At 28.0% G+C, this 16491-nt stretch overlaps 2 long non-coding RNA genes across 8 annotated transcripts in view; both read right to left on the bottom strand.

The window, feature by feature from the left end:
• Positions 1-1851: 1851 nt before the first annotated feature.
• The window catches only part of LOC148238228 (uncharacterized), a 137551-nt gene continuing 122911 nt past the window's right edge, over positions 1852-16491 (bottom strand). For 3 of the 6 annotated variants that reach the window (XR_015812749.1, XR_015812752.1, XR_015812746.1), the window contains one exon: positions 1852-2177. This is a non-coding gene — a long non-coding RNA (uncharacterized LOC148238228). The remainder of the gene's footprint in view (positions 2178-16491) is intronic. The other 3 variants (XR_015812748.1, XR_015812751.1, XR_015812753.1) reach the window with 1 other exon arrangement.
• On the bottom strand, positions 8377-12004 carry LOC148238231 (uncharacterized). Of its 2 annotated transcripts, XR_015808898.1 has the most exons (3): positions 11890-12004; positions 11638-11813; positions 8377-11537 (listed from the first exon to the last, which is right to left on the bottom strand). It is a non-coding gene; the product is annotated as an uncharacterized LOC148238231 (long non-coding RNA). The 2 variants fall into 2 exon arrangements; XR_015808897.1 differs by lacking the exon at positions 11890-12004 and having other exon boundaries at positions 11638-11832.

Raw genomic sequence — 16491 nt, 5'->3', positions numbered from 1 at the left:
CATTTTAAATTTTAAATTTGTTCAAATCAATCATGTACCAGTCCTGATAGTCAGTAAATCTGGGTTCGAATCTTATGTGAAAGCATGAGTTTTTCATTATACAGTGAATTCTCTTTGTAACGAATACCGAAATAACGAAATTCCCAGTATAATGAATCTTCAATTTATCCCCGAAAAACTTTCATATAAAATGTTTTCATTGTAACGAATACTGTTCTCAATATAACGAAATATTTTGATCCGAATTTAAGAATGACGTTACAACTTCAAACAATATTTCTCTATATTCAGTTCGTTCTTGACTTGGCGTCTACCGACATTCAAAGTATTTCGCCGACACTCAAACTTTTTTATAACACATTTTTTAACAAATTTTCATTACAGTATCCTTAAAAATAGACAAAGATTTGTCAATCTTGTAATGGGTTATTTTGCTACTGTAGTGAAATGGTAATTAAAAATAAAATAAAAATATATCAATATAACGAATTTTCAGTACAACGAATTTTTTTTCTTCGGGCCTGTAAGCTTCGCTATACTGAGATTCACTAATTAAAATTCAGATTGACCATCACAGATTATGATTAATACCATGATAAATTATTAAATAAGATCGATAGTTCATAATTAATAAAAATATGTTACTGATTTGTAGACTGATTTTAATGTGAATTGAATGTCTCACAACTTACTTAGTAGTTATTGATTGTGTTTACTTATTTTACAATAGCTTATCTTTCAGTTAATACAAATTTTAATTTTAATTATATCCGCTGCCAAAAATATTAAAATTTAGCTTGCCCAAAAATATTAAAAACTATAGACAGACTTAAAATAAATATCAGCTTAAAATACCAGCCATTGAAAAAGTACACAGCTGCAAAAAAATCTGAAATTTCGTCAGTTAAAAAGTTTTTTATTTATTATTGTTTTTACTTATTATTTGTTTTGACAATGATTGTTATAAAAAGCATCAGATTAAGAGGATTAATTTTGTTATGTGTTATACATAATGCAGCAGTTCGTCGAAGAAAAAATAACTACATGCTTTGTTTAAATACAAAAAATCTAAATGCAATAGAAATAAGTCAACTGCGTTTTTAGATTATAAGAAAAATTCAAAATAATTGACTACAAGTATAAACTAATAGTTAAACAAATATTTGAATAATGAATATATTCTGTATTTGAATATTAAAATATTTGGATTGCGGTTTCTATATGTTGTACAAGGATTTGCGTATTTATTATAATAAGTACTTGTCAGAAGTATTATGTATTGCAATTAAATATTAGGTTAAAAAAAGAAAAAAAAAGTGGAATTGTAAAAAAAAAGCTTACCCATTGGATGATCAATCTTATATGTAAAATTTGTATATATTTTTTACTGATGAAATCAGGTAAATCAAGAGCTTTGCTCAAACATTTATTAGGCAGTTGGAAAAGAATAACGCCGATTCTGACCGCACACTTGTTGTCCGTGTCTGGCCTCTACAGTCATTCTTACAACTGAGGTTTTTTAACACTCACAATATAAAACGTACTTTTTAATTGAGAAAAAATACATTTTAAATAAAAAATAATAAGTGAAATATTATATAATTTATTTTTTAGTAAAATAAAATTATTATTACTGACTTCTGAGATACAGAAACTATTATGTATATAAATATTTTTGCTAAATTTGTATAAGAAAAATTGAGTTTCCAAAACAATTATTTATAAAATTACTTATTTCATAATATTACTGCAATTTATATGATTGTTTTTTTTATCAATAATGTGCAAGAATATTTTAATATAAAAAGAACAAATATTTTTAAATATTTTATTGTAAATCACAAAGCACACATTTAATAAGCATATAACATTACCGCAAAATAATATTTTAAACTGTTTTTTATTTATATATCTATTTAATTACATTTAATTAAGACCGTCGTTAACAGGTTAGCCCAATGCGTCACATCAGTCTAAATTTATACTTAGTATACAAATATTACAAATTACCATGGCTTACATTAAATACAGCAATGTGCAATGATTCATACTACGGAGCTGGATGGCGAAAGTCATAGATGTGTCTGTTAATACAGAAATCTTGGCACTAACAGGCATCATAGGCTATGAGGACGAGATCTTGATTATCAAAGGCATTCTGGAACGTAAAACTGGAACTGAAATAGCATAGTTGGATTGTTAACAGCACATTATATACAACATTAGTGAATAAATATGCAATATGACTCAGCGTGCGTTCCAAAGCGTGCACTATTATTACTTATATACATATAGAACCATCTGAAATTATATAAATAATATACTACTATCTTAACAAAATCTTTACCGACCGAATATTTGACGGAAATAAAAAATATTATAAATTAACTTTGTATTTTCTATTCTCAATAAACATAAAAATATAATTTAATTATAATACATTCAATTTTTTCAATATTATTCTAATGCTAAATAATTATTTATTGCACGTAAAATGTTGAATGTTATAAAAGCAGATCGATTATATACATAATTGACATTCGCAAAAAATATAGAAGCTACGACTAGTTCAAAAATTCACGAATTAGTAGTGTAAACTAATTATTTATACTTATATGAAAACGGCGAATAACTTAAAGATTATATTTCTTATGGATTGTACCACCTACTCATGGGAACTCGTAGTGATAATCAATGAAAACCTTGACATTCGATTGAACTTCACGTGCTTTTTCAGTCATTGCTCTTCGTGGCACTTTCATTGAGACAATTGCAACTTACATATATAATTCATTACTTTTTATGACGCGTTGAAACAATTCTAGATCGTCAGCAATTTCGTTTAATAATTCCTTAGCATTCAGATGCTGCTTTTGTTAAAAAGTCAGTCTTTGAGCATATGTATTAAAAATAAAATTGCTTTGCAAGTATTATATATTAATATTGCTATTATTAATAAAAAATTAAACAGCTTTACTCAAACAACGTTTTCACAACTTTATTACTGAATAACCTTTCTCACTTAATTACTCATCGCGGATAATCATGCAGATTACACGGGCGGCTTCGCGGAAAAACTCCAGAAAGCGGTATGTGGTTTTTTTTTATTGCGAATCCTAATTTGCATTTTTGCACCACAATTATCGTTCGGTGCATTGTCCGTCGATACACTTGGCCGCGTGTCCATTGTGTTTTGTACCCCTGGTGCATTTTTTCATAAATTGATTTTTTATTATGTGAAATTACATAAAGCCAGTTAGTTACGTGACTGTATTGTGTATAACAAGGAATACTGCTATTTGTAATTTCGTTTTTTTATTGTTATATTATGAGTAATACTAATGGAGTATTACTCATAATATAAAAAATATATAAAATATTTATTAATCATTATTATTTATTCAAAAATACATATGTACATAAATAGTAAATAATTATTAGGGATGATGTAAAATAAAATGAAAATTTATGAAAAATAAGGTATAAATAAAGTCAGGATCATAATAATGATATAATTATAAAAAATATATATTCTGAACTTCGCGTTAGTAATTTTGTTTTTATTTTTTTAAAACAATATTTGCTACGATTTTTTTGTGCAACAATTGAAATCGTCATATACAGTTTGTATATGTTAGTTATGTAATTTTCGTGGGTGCGTCCGTATGCTCCAAGCGCCCAATGCGAAGAGAGAAGCGACAGCCTCTGCGATCTTCGTTGGTTTGAAGTTAGGTCGACCTCCTCTTGGTTAAAGTTAGTATGAACTAAGTGAGTACAATTTGAAAAGCTCTTGAAGATCTCTTTCATGTTTTTCTTATTTAATTTTTTTTATATTAATTCAGAGGCTTAAAATATTTTTAAAAAAAATTAATTTAAAATATTTTTTGGTATGTTCTTCTATTTCGTACGCTTTAATGTATTGGTATTATTTTCTATAAAAATCATTTATATAATAAAAAATCAAATTTTACAAAATCATGTTTTTTTTCATAAAAAACTCATTATTTCTTCAGATAAGTAAATATATAACTATCTGAGGTACCTCAAAACAGTGAAACATCGACCACCGTACATGTACGGCGATACTACTCAAAAGGTTAATTTGATATTGAAGATCTGATAAAAAATATTTTTTTATTTAACCAAATACAGTAAATTAAAAAAAAAAATTATATAAAAACTGTTGAAGTAGTACTTACTTTGTAACTTTGTAACGAATATTCTTATCACACCTTCTACGAGAACAAGGATTGATTTAAATTAGGAAAAAATAGGATACATTCTTCAATTAAAATTACTATGATATATATATAATTGCGAATTTTATTTTTTCATATTGCAATTATAGCTAATATATTATAATAACATAATAAATATTTTGTATATATAATACTCAAAAAATATCATTTTAATAGTATCATTGATTGAAATATTGTCTAATTAATATTCTGTATATCGTAAGTAAATTTATTAATTCTATCCATATTTTATTACAATATTATATTTAATAATTGGGAATATATTATCACAGATATTTTTAAATCTTGTACAAATTACATTACTTTTTTCCATCTAAAGATGATATTTTTAATTTTTCTAAAATATGCATCATAAATCATTTGGCGCATTTTAAACATACGTCTGAGTTTTATAAAATACAATTTAATTTTGTAAATTAGAATAGCTTTTAATTATAATATTTTTTTCATGGGTTAAAATATATTATTATTATTATCTCCACGTTGATTTTTAACAGAAACAACCACGTTTGAAAAACTAAATCTGAATATAAATATTGATAATCTAAACTAATAATCATATGCCCGAAATAAATAACCACCTGTGCATATACATAGATACAAAACAACAAAAAAATATTCTCCACACCGATCGATAGTGAACGCGACTACTTTCGAGATCACTACAAAAACCGTTATGTAAATTTACAGCGTACTATTACTACGTCCATACTATTACGAACGAGGCCAGGTACAGATAGGTAGGTAGGTGTATAATATAGTAAAAGGGAGGGTAGAAGAAGAAGAGCTTACAACACACAAAAGGAGCAAAAAGAAACAAAAGCTACCTGAGTTGGAGGCGCAGGTGTTACAGAAGGGCCGTGTAAATCATTGGCAGGTTTGAACAGGTCGGATACGAACCTGTATATAGCCTGGGCTTTGGGCCTAGGGCCAGTGCCAGTACCTCAGCCACTGGACCTCGAAATCAGTGCAGGCAGTTTGATCAGATTAAATTAATTTAAAAAAAAAGTGTACGCGAAGAAAATAGGTATCGAAAGTCAACAAGGTAGTTTTGGGTCGTATGGTTTTTATTTTTGAAAAGCTAACGAACTGACGACCTGACCCTTGAGTCGATATAATCGTTTTGACCCTTGATACGAACCCGTTTCTTCAAATCACACCTGCACGCTTTGGCGTTGAGATGATCCTTACAAATTATGGGTTTGTATTTACTTGGGTGTGTGTGTGTGTGAACAATATGCACTTGTGGTTCTTAATTGTCGAAACGTGATATAAAAGATTTAGTTTTAGATCCATATGATTAATTTACTAACACAAGTTGGGCTACTCACTCGTGAGGAAATACTCATCGCTTATTGTTCTATGAGTAGGCTTTTTATTTATCTCAATTTTGAATTGTATTGTATATTACTTCAGAAAAGAACATACTAAAAATATAAAGACACAAATCCTTGTATAACATAAAGAGACTAGAATCTGAAAATAATAATATTTATGTAAATAGATAACAAATATCTTTGCCTATTTTTAAAATATTTGTTATTCGTTATTTTTTGTCCTATTCGTATAATATTTTTGTCCTGTTCGTAAAACATAAAAAACCTAGAAACTCAAAGTCTTTGTTTATTACAACAACGATAGTAGATATTTTATTCAGTGTGCGAATGTATTATCTATAGTAACTCGATTGTGCCTAGGTATTAATGTTTTGCGAAATTTATCTTTTTATCTTTATAAAATTCATAACATTCATGTCCATAGCAACTAAATTCCGACAAACAAAATAATAAAAAAAAAAACACTTCTTACTTCTGAAATTTCAGAAATGACTTGTACTTTTGAGTTAATATTTTTTTTAAATCAATACAATTAGTATTAATTTTAAATCTGTCGAAGGCAATCTATTATGTTAATATTTTTTGCATACTAAATTGTAGATATTTTGACAGCAGATATAAATTAAAATATGCTTCGTACTGATTTAAGTTTTAAAACACTTAATGCTTCTGTGTATATTAAATTAAAATAAATAGTATTGATACTTTTAATTTTTTTATAATATGAAACGCGTACTCATTCCTTAATCTGTATTTTTAGATTATTTTATAACTATATATTTTATCGTTTACTAATTGATGTTTAAAAAGTTTAAAATAACGAATATTTTGCAACTCTAATTTTGACACTTCTTTGTAAAAAGTCAAAGCTTAAATATTGTATTAAATACTTGGATTTTATTAAACGTGACTTCATATGTTATCATATATTTATTTTTATGATTTTTTACAATGCCATAATAAATCGCTTGCTAATAATCTTATTACACCCAATAATGAAAATACGGTCAGGCTGTGAAGAATCGTAAAGCGCCCCAAACACTACCAGTCTTAAGCATCTCACAGTTCAGGGCATTAGAGGCAAAACCCCTCGCTAATTTGCCTCGTGCGTTTTACAACCTTTTTATCTCTCTGGCTTCATTTGAATTTTGATTGGTCGTAAAAGCAAGCGAAAGCTCGCACTTCCGACGGATGTCTTGCAGAAGTGAAGCGAAAAGCTCGTCTTTCAAATCACGACCGGCTTAGAAGTTAGAAGAAGATAACAAACGAGGTGTCGGAGGTTATGACAGAACTATATTAAATTATTATAAATAGCTTATTAGCTCTAGAATATCACGAGAATAATATTTATTGAAAACGATGAATTTGATCAATCAATATCAATCGTCCTCTGATGTATACTTCTTATCTACATACTACAATAATATACAGCGTATACGTATACATTAAAATAGTGCATATGTATATGTATTTAAGCAGACTGTTATATACTTCGTATTAGATTAAAAAAACAAACATATCAATGGATAGTAAATATAAACTTTTTTTTTAAAAATGCCCCTGATTTTAATTATCCATCAGTGATTCGTGTAATTTATAACACTTTAATGCAAGATCTGTGAGAGCAAATCTAGAAAATATTTCTGAGATAATTTCTATATGTACTAATACATATAGAAATTATCTCAGAAATATTTTCTAGATTTGCAACGAAGAGTACATAAACAATATCGTATGCAGGTTTATTTAAAAGTATCTTTTATAGAACGAGTTAATTATAACTGTTTAAAATTGTTAAAAATAACTTTATTTCTATCTAAATCTCAACAGTTTAAACAGCAGCTATAACAAAAGATCACTACACGAGTTCGTTCTAATTTTAAGACGCGTTTACTGCTCCACTTTGACGCGCTTTGATAATTTGTAGAGATACCAGCGTTCGTACAACTTTAATAGGCACCACCCCGTTTATTGTATGGGGTGTTGGCACATTCGCAGCCATGATTTACGGCCACAAATGAAAATTGCCCGAGATCAGTAGTGTAAAGATGGCGGGATTTTTTCTCCGGGAAGAGAAGTTACGATCGCGGGGGTGGGTTTAGGATACGCCGGGATATATAAAGCATTATTCGTTACGGGGTGTTATCGCTACGTTTAAAATCGTAAACCGGGATTAAGAGGGAGAGACGCCAATCAAACGAAGGATTTGATTAATGAGAAAGCAGGCGTCGAAATCCAGGCAGGATTTGTGACAAATGTCGCTGGAGCAAATGTACTTATAAAGCTTGTCAAAATGTTGAAGTATAAGATTTTAAAATGTAATGAAAATGCTGTTTTAAAATTCTAAGTATTAAATAACGTCCAAACATTTCCATCTCAGATCTGAGTTCATTTTGAAAATTAATTTTTGATGACCGTTTGCCTGTCAGAATTGGAAAGTGTCATGTCGTGTTGTTTTCCAGACACATTTATTACATAGTTGAAAATAAATTAAGTAGAAAGATTTCCACTTCGTTAAATCAACACCACCTAGATAGAAGGCCGGACAGCAGCGCGCGTGACGTCATTGGGTGTAGGGATACTCGGCGCGGCAAACGTACTAGAGAATCTACGCGCTTTTACGATTTCGGTATTTTTAATAGCCTTTTTAGAATGAAAAATAATTCTTAAATTTAATAAAATCAAGGTTTCATTTATGATTTTTATTACTAGTTTTGAAAATTATCAGAACATTTTTTAAAAATAGGTCAATAAAAAAAATATAATTAAAACAAAGTACATTTAAGGAATGTCCGAAAATTCTAGTTTATTTGTATGTTAATGAAAAAACTTTTTCACTGTTTATTTGATAAGAGTTTACATATTCAATTACATAAAACATATAACAAATTTTAGTACATGGTCTTAACATAAATTTCATTCTTATAGTTCAAGATAATTTGTTTATAAATATAACTTTTCTCCATTTCACTTATAAAACTTGAATTTTATTTGACATATAACAGCTTTCTCTCGAATCGCTACTTCAATCTATTGTTGTTTTGATCTGGAAAAGTGAATACATTAAGTCAATCATTGCCATATTTATACATACAAATTAATATTTGAATACATATCTTTTTTGCAGCTCAGCTGATCTCTTTTAAAGTAAGTTGACATATGTCTAATTAAAATTAATTGGTATGATACAAAACAAAACCCAACATATTTACAAAATAAAAAAATCTTAAAACTAACTACCCGAGGTGAGTGTTTCTAATTTTCTCCTTTTCTTTCCATCAGAATTAATCGATATTATGTTATTTTTCTTTTTCATATAATTGTTTAAAAATATATTTGTAGATGTTTTTATTAATAGCCTTAAAATATTAAAATCGGTATGCTTCAATGATGGACAATAAAATTCCGATAGAAAGAAATCATGTTCTTCGACTGTATTTAACGTTAAACATATTACTAATTCCCTCTGAGTTTTACATTTTAAAAACTTATTTTCATGACTAGTGCTAATTAATTTGTTTATTGTAATGTAATTTAGCATAATTACATTTACTAAATCAGAGTGCGGATACAATAAACCGCCTCTATCAACATTTTTAATAAAATTGAAATTTTCTTCTAAATTAGCAAAATTTAAATGTTTGTCTAAAACTAAAAACTTTTTACAAATATCACACTTAACTCTTTTTAGTACTACTCTTGCACAATAGCCTGCTAAATATGTAAATATAGGTAACTGTGGTTGAATCATATTAAAATCCTCTTCAGTATAAATTAAATCGAAGTCTGTTGTTTCTGACATAAAATTAGTTGATTCTACGTTAGGTTCATTATCAATTTCTATACTATTTTCTAAATTAATATTTCCAAATTTTTCAGACGTTAACGTTAATGGCAATAAATTTTGGATTCTAATTTTGGATTCAACTTCAAACACTTGTCTTATTGTAATTAAATATTGAGAACCTGCCATCGTCCTATATTTACCAAAACGGGCTTCAAGATTGTCTGTCTGAATTTTGCCTGGAAGCAAATACTTGAAATTTAATTCTGCCTTGCAATATTCACTTAATTGTAAAAGCCCGTGTGTCGTGTGGGAAATTGCATCGTGCGTTTCTCTGGTTAGTTTATTACATTTTACATTTAATCCTTTCCAAAAATCTAACCATATTAGAAATTTTTCTAAAAATTTTGAATTTTCTTCGGCAGGTACGAGAGGATTTTGAAGAGGATTTCTAAATCTGTCACCTTTGTGCAGTGTTTTTACATTTACTATTTCCCACCAAGTTTTTATTAATCTAATAAATTCAGCAGTAGATCGGTGGTTAGATAAATTATGCTGCTGACCTATTTCTAACAGTCCCTGTATAACATTGTCGTTAAATATATTTAATACTAATTTTACATTTTGTTTTTCAAAGCAACTAGGTGAGAGAGATTTTAAATTTAATGTGTGAGCATATTTGACAAGTTGATTATTTTCCATTTGATACAATTTTTTCACATTTAAAAAGGAAGCTACAGATAAAGTATCATCGTTTACATTTTCAAAAGATGGAAACTTAATCGACTGATCGGTATCTTTCTGATTAATCCAATTATTTCGTATACATTTCAATACGTGAACAGAATCTAAAATATAAAACAAAGGTGCATTATCTTTGCAAGGATGTTTGTAAACTATACTGACTTGAGGAGGTGAAGCAAAATAAGACATCGCTTTACGATTTATAGAATTATTGTCACTTACGACACAGACTACATTAAATCCTATATTCTGTAGACCGACTACAATTCTCTTAATGAAGTTAAATAATTCCATTGCTTTCATCGTTTTTACAGGTAAAATATGCACAACTTCTTTAAACGAAGAAAGCAAACTTTGTAACATAAATACATGAGCAGATTTAGCTGCTTCTTCAGTGTTATAAGCCATACCTACAATATTTCCCCCTTTATAATCAAAATATGGCTTAATATAAATTTCGTCAATCATTAAACTAACAACTTTATCACTATATTTTAAAAAATGAAACTTTTGTTTAATATAAGTTAAAAAATTTGCCTCATTTTGTTCAATCTGAGGATCGGTATTATATTTTAAGCAAATTTTATGAACTGTAGTCGGATGAGGTAAAATCATATAATCAAAGCTTCTGATGTATCTATATGCGTGGGGAGATATTGAGAACAAAATGCTACAAAATATTACAAAATCAGGTGAATATTTATAACGATTTTTTTTACAATTGAAAAGTTTTACTTGCTCACTTAAAAAATCGATATATTTCCTCTTATCTTCATCTATTAATGTACGAGTCGATGCTAACGTATCGAGGATCAATTGAATATTGTCATCGACGGAACTCTCGTTTACATTTTGGTGAGAAGATTTAAAAGTATTTAATGTTTCAATTACATCATTAATATTTTGAAACGCTAATGGAATTTGTTTATTATTTAAGCAAGTTAGTTGGGTTTTGTTTTTATATAATGTTAATTTTAAGTCTTGGCTAAATACGGCAGAGAGCGTAATGACGGGGGCTGGAACGTCTTCTATTAAAATAAATTTTACCAGGCCGTTTTTCTTGACTATGGTCCACTCCTCGTCGACATTATGGCTATCTAGACAAACAATAAATTGATTAAAATTGGAAAATACTCTATTACTATCATATTTAGCTTTGGAACGATAGCTGTTGGCAATTGCAGCTTCTATATTGGAATTGTCGATACGCGTGCGTCTCTCTTCTGCACTCTCTCTGGTCGAAGTAGAAGCCGAAGCAGATAGATAATCTGGACAATTGGGTAGCTTCGTCGGAACTGCTGATTCTTTCAATGCTTTTTTGTCCAAAGGAACGCTCAGATGACGTCCGGTTCTTTCGTCATAATATTCACTATTTCGTCTGAAATCCGTTTCGGTAAAGTGGCGCTCGCATACCTATGTTATGTTATGATCCATTATATTGTAGGTTAGGTGTGTGTATCGATCAACATGCAAAATATAAACAAGCACTTATATGTGTAAAAACAATACGTACCCTAGAATGTCGAGTAGGAGCAAAATGTGCTCGATGAATCGCCCGGATCCATTTGTTTTTAGTCGCTTCATCTCGAGGAAATTTGTAGACGCTGACTTTGGGGCCGTTCTTGTAGTTTCCGTTGCAATTTGGGACACAACACGTATAAACCATGGTTGCAAATACACCAAATAACACTGAATAACACACGACGACACGGATCAATGGTTAACTGCGATATTTAACCGATTTTTGGTAAATAAACACGCGCACGTGAATCTGACGCGTCGCGCGCCAACGGACGGTTTAGTTCTGGCCGCCGCCGACCGTCGCGCTCTATACCGTTGGACCGTGACGTCACGGCTATGGGAAAATCCTACGCGACGGCCTTAATACAGAATGGTGTTGGTTAAATGCATTCAAGGTGAAGTGAAAATTCTCACTAAATTAAATAAAGCTAAAAAACTAATACTAATTTATCTATATATAAAATAGTATCAGTTTAGCTTTAGATTTAGCGATACTAAATATTTTGAAGTCTCCAACATGTTATGCTATTGAAATTAAAAAATGACTGAGAGGTAAAACAAAGTTATTTTCAGAATAAAATTATATTTTCGTGTTTATTAAATAGTTCATTTTAATATTTACTAAATACTTAATTATAATATTTACCAAATAATTTATTCTAATTGCGAAAAAAAAATTACGCAAAGATTATATAGTTTTTGCAAACTTTATTTAAAACATCAGTCGCTATTTTATTTTTTTAACGTGATTTTGTATTTTAAGAAATTATCCATTTTAATCATAATTTCTATAAAAATCAATTTCTTTTTAGTTATAAATGTTTTTTTTTAAATCAAAATTTATTAGAATGCATTTTTTAAATTCAAAGTGAATAACAGTTTTTATGTTGAATTAGCCTAAAATATTTAAACATTAAAAGAAAATGGAGAAGTAATATTTTTTACTTTTGGACTCAGGAACTAATCTAATCTGTTATCGAATAAGCATTTTAGATTAAGGTGTGGTACCTTCTGTTATTTCACAAAAAACATAAATGTTCAGCAAAATAATCAGCGTTATTTTTTATTTAATTGCGTCGTATATGTTAACATTTATATCAGATAGATAAGCAAGATATGAAATAAATACTTTGAATTCAATAACATATTTTTATATTTTAAATTTTTATTTTTACTATCACAAAAATATTGTAAGACAGGGCATTTTATCACTGCCTTTATTTAGCACTGTTTTTAAAGGTGCGGCTGAGATCTGATATAATTTATCGTTCATACAGTAACATATTTTTGTGTTGATTTCCACAGGTAAAATCAAATATTTACAACTAACTATATAAAAATAATTCATACAAAATTTTGTTTACCAAATATCGTAAGCCGAGCGATATAAGAAGAATGCAAAATTATGCTACATATAGCATAAAAAAGTTAGCAAACTCTCGTTCTGAAATTTGGCGACTACAACCGATTAGAGATTACTTTCTCGACGATATATTTTTTTTGGAATGAAAATATAATTATTTATATACATAGAGATCGTAAAATGTCATCAGAAATTTCATTCAAGCGCGAATAAAAGCAATAAAACATATCTTAAACTAGTATTATTCTCGCCACATATGATTTTAAATTGCAGATGACCGAAATTTATTATTTAATTTTTTTTTATTAACCAAGCCACTGATAAAATAATTTTATTGATGTAACTCTGTGCTGCGTGAAAATCACGCGGCACAAAATGACCCGCTGATAAAGTGTTGAATAAATTATGTTTCAGATTTTAGTCTAAAATTGTAAAGTGACAATATTAGGAGATTCAATTAATGAAGTAAAAAGAATTAATAATTTTCAGAAGTTTATTTTCAGTATCTCCAATCTTTTCTCTACTACTTTTTATAATATATATTTTAGGTAAAAAATAATTTTGATAAATAATATTCTATTCAGTCTTTTTTATCAAAATTATAATACCTATTTTTTTAAATGGATTTCATACCAAGTACCAAGTTTCATGGTTGTCATATTGCCGCAGTAACCAGAGAACAATTTGTGTACTGGATCATAAAGACGAATGTTTAGTTTAGAGCCATGCGATACCTACTCACTATAAACCTGTTTATTGGCTGCGGCATCAAATCGAAATGGACCATTGTCAATTTGAAGAGACGTGGCTCTAAACGCGATAGTTAGACGTTTCGAGGCTTTGAATGGTTTCAAGTTTTACAGTTTAACCGTTGCGCGTTTTACGAGTAGGCGCCTGCTAAAATTTGATAACGAATTCAGGCGGGTTATATAATTGCTTTATATGTTATACGTTTAATGATAGGGTAATAAACAATTAATTAAAAATATATTGTACACTTTAAATATTATCTGTATTTTTTACATAGTATGACTCAATAATATAAACTACTTACATTCTCAATAATAGTGAAGAATACTCCCTCTCGTGTGCCATAGTTACTTTTATAAAGGTTCAGATAACCGTGTATACCCTCCGCAGACAAAGTTAATGAGACGAACGTAGCCGAAAAGGGTTACAGCAGTCAGATAAGGGTTAAACTAACCCTAAACTTCCCCACTTGCGACATTAGTCAAGAGAGGCAAATAGGTGAGCTGCGTTTTATCACACAATAAAACGCAGCTGCTTAAACGGTTGTAACAGTGATGCTGTACTACAAAATCACGATTATGTAACTCACACCTTATGCATATAAAAATATTATTATGTATCAGGGATATCTAACACATCGATCTGAATTTTTTTCATTAAAATCAGTTGCTGAAATTTGATCAATCAGACGTTATCATTTAAGAAAGAATGAGATGCATTTAATGATCTGAATGTTAAATGCTTCAGGGGTAAATACAATTTTTATCATTATATAATACATATATTCATAGATAGTGATCCTAAGACCGAAAACTAATTTTACAAATGAAAATTAAAAACACTAGAAAAAATTATGTACAAAGGTGTTTAGATTTACAATAAACTACCTAGAAAAATATTAAAAATATCAAAGCAGATCAATTTATAAAATAATGCTCGTTTAAATTTAAATTAAAAATGCTGTTTATAAACTTATATTATATCAACTATATATATAGTATGGATAATATGGAAAGTTGTATACTGTAATTTTCATTTCAAGCCCGTAATTAATTAATAAAACAATTAATCCATAAAATTAATATATAGAATAAAATAGTTATTTTTAAAACTTGTATAGGGTTAACCCGTTTAATTTATTTTTAATATTGAATTATTTTGCCTAACCACGTGACGTCACAATTTTGTTATCATGTAAAAATACTAGGTAGTTTAATATAATACTTATTCATATAATTTACTGTAACATATATACTGATAAGTTATATTTTTTAAGCTTTTATTAAGATTGTGTTATTAATATGAAATTGTTTTTACAAGAAAAATATTAACAGTACCTATCCGGAATATTAGTTTTTCGATGTGATAAATGGCAATTCATAATCATTTGGCTATATTTGTGTAGTTTAAAAGACCAAATTGACTTATGTCAATTTGGTCTTTTAAACTACCTGTAAGGGAATTTGCAAATGCATTTTTATATTATGCTCATGCATAATATAAAAATGCATTTGCAAATTTACAATTTAATACTAAAATGCAAAGTTTAATGATTTTTTAAACTGGAATGTGAGATAGAGCGATACTAATTAATTAATTAATATTATTTTAATTTATATTTTTACGTATATTCTAATTCTATAAATATGTTAAGCTAAAAAAACTTATCTAAATCCTCAAACTACAGCCTAATAATTAAGTAAGTCTGTTTATACGACGTTATGTAGACACTAAAACATCATTTATTTAATAATTAAATTAAATATACCATATTTCATATACAAATGTAATTTTTAACAATAAAAAAGCGTAAATATACAGAAGCAAATTTTAAAAATTATTCAGATTAACCATTTCTTGCGGTATATAATACATTTTAACCCTTTGAGTAGTGAGTTAATTTTACATATATTTTCATAATTATTTTTGTTGTTATTTATTTATTATTATTTAATATTGCATTTATAGCAAATAATAATAAAAAAAAAACAGTGATTCCATTAATTTTATTACTTTGATTTATTTACTACTTTTATGTTTAGTATGTTGTAATAATTTATTTCAATCTTAATATTATTTTTTTTTAATTAATATGAAATATTTCTTATTATGTTTATTTATTTCGTACTCTGAAATTTATTGGTATTATACTATATAGAAATCATTTACAAAAATAAAATAATATTGTTTTTTAGTTATATATGTAAATAGGGTACCTCAAAACGGTGAAAGATCGACCGACGTACATGTACGGCGATACTCCTCAAAGGGTTAAGCAAGGATTTGCATTTATAAAAAAATACAATTTATATGTTTTAACTTTCTGATTCAACAGAAATCGAGTGTTCTTTGATAAATGTTATGAAATTTAGTAATGTAGATAAGAAAACTCATTAAGCACAAAATAATCAGTTTACATAAAAACATTTTTCAGTCCTATTGATTTAATTTTCGATAATAAAAGAGCGCAAATCTACAAAGAAAAATGTCAAAAACTATACAGTTCAATACATTCTTACTGTAATTTTCACATCTTGTTATATAATTAACATTTACAGAAAAAGGCAGATTATATGTTTTTATCCAGCAGGTTATAAAAAATTGCAGTGTTATTTAAAAAATCTTATAAAACTATTTTTTTAATGAATTTTTAGTTACCTTTTTAGAATAAAACAACATTTATAAAAAAATATTGAATAGATAAAAAAAATGTGTTTTTCTAAGTAATTTATA

The sequence above is a fragment of the Plectrocnemia conspersa genome, unplaced genomic scaffold (genome assembly GCF_051122295.1).
Source record: "Plectrocnemia conspersa isolate PC_06_02 unplaced genomic scaffold, ASM5112229v1 ptg000002l, whole genome shotgun sequence".
Lineage (NCBI taxonomy): Eukaryota > Metazoa > Arthropoda > Insecta > Trichoptera > Polycentropodidae > Plectrocnemia > Plectrocnemia conspersa.
This window is presented reverse-complemented; position numbering and strand designations above follow the sequence as displayed.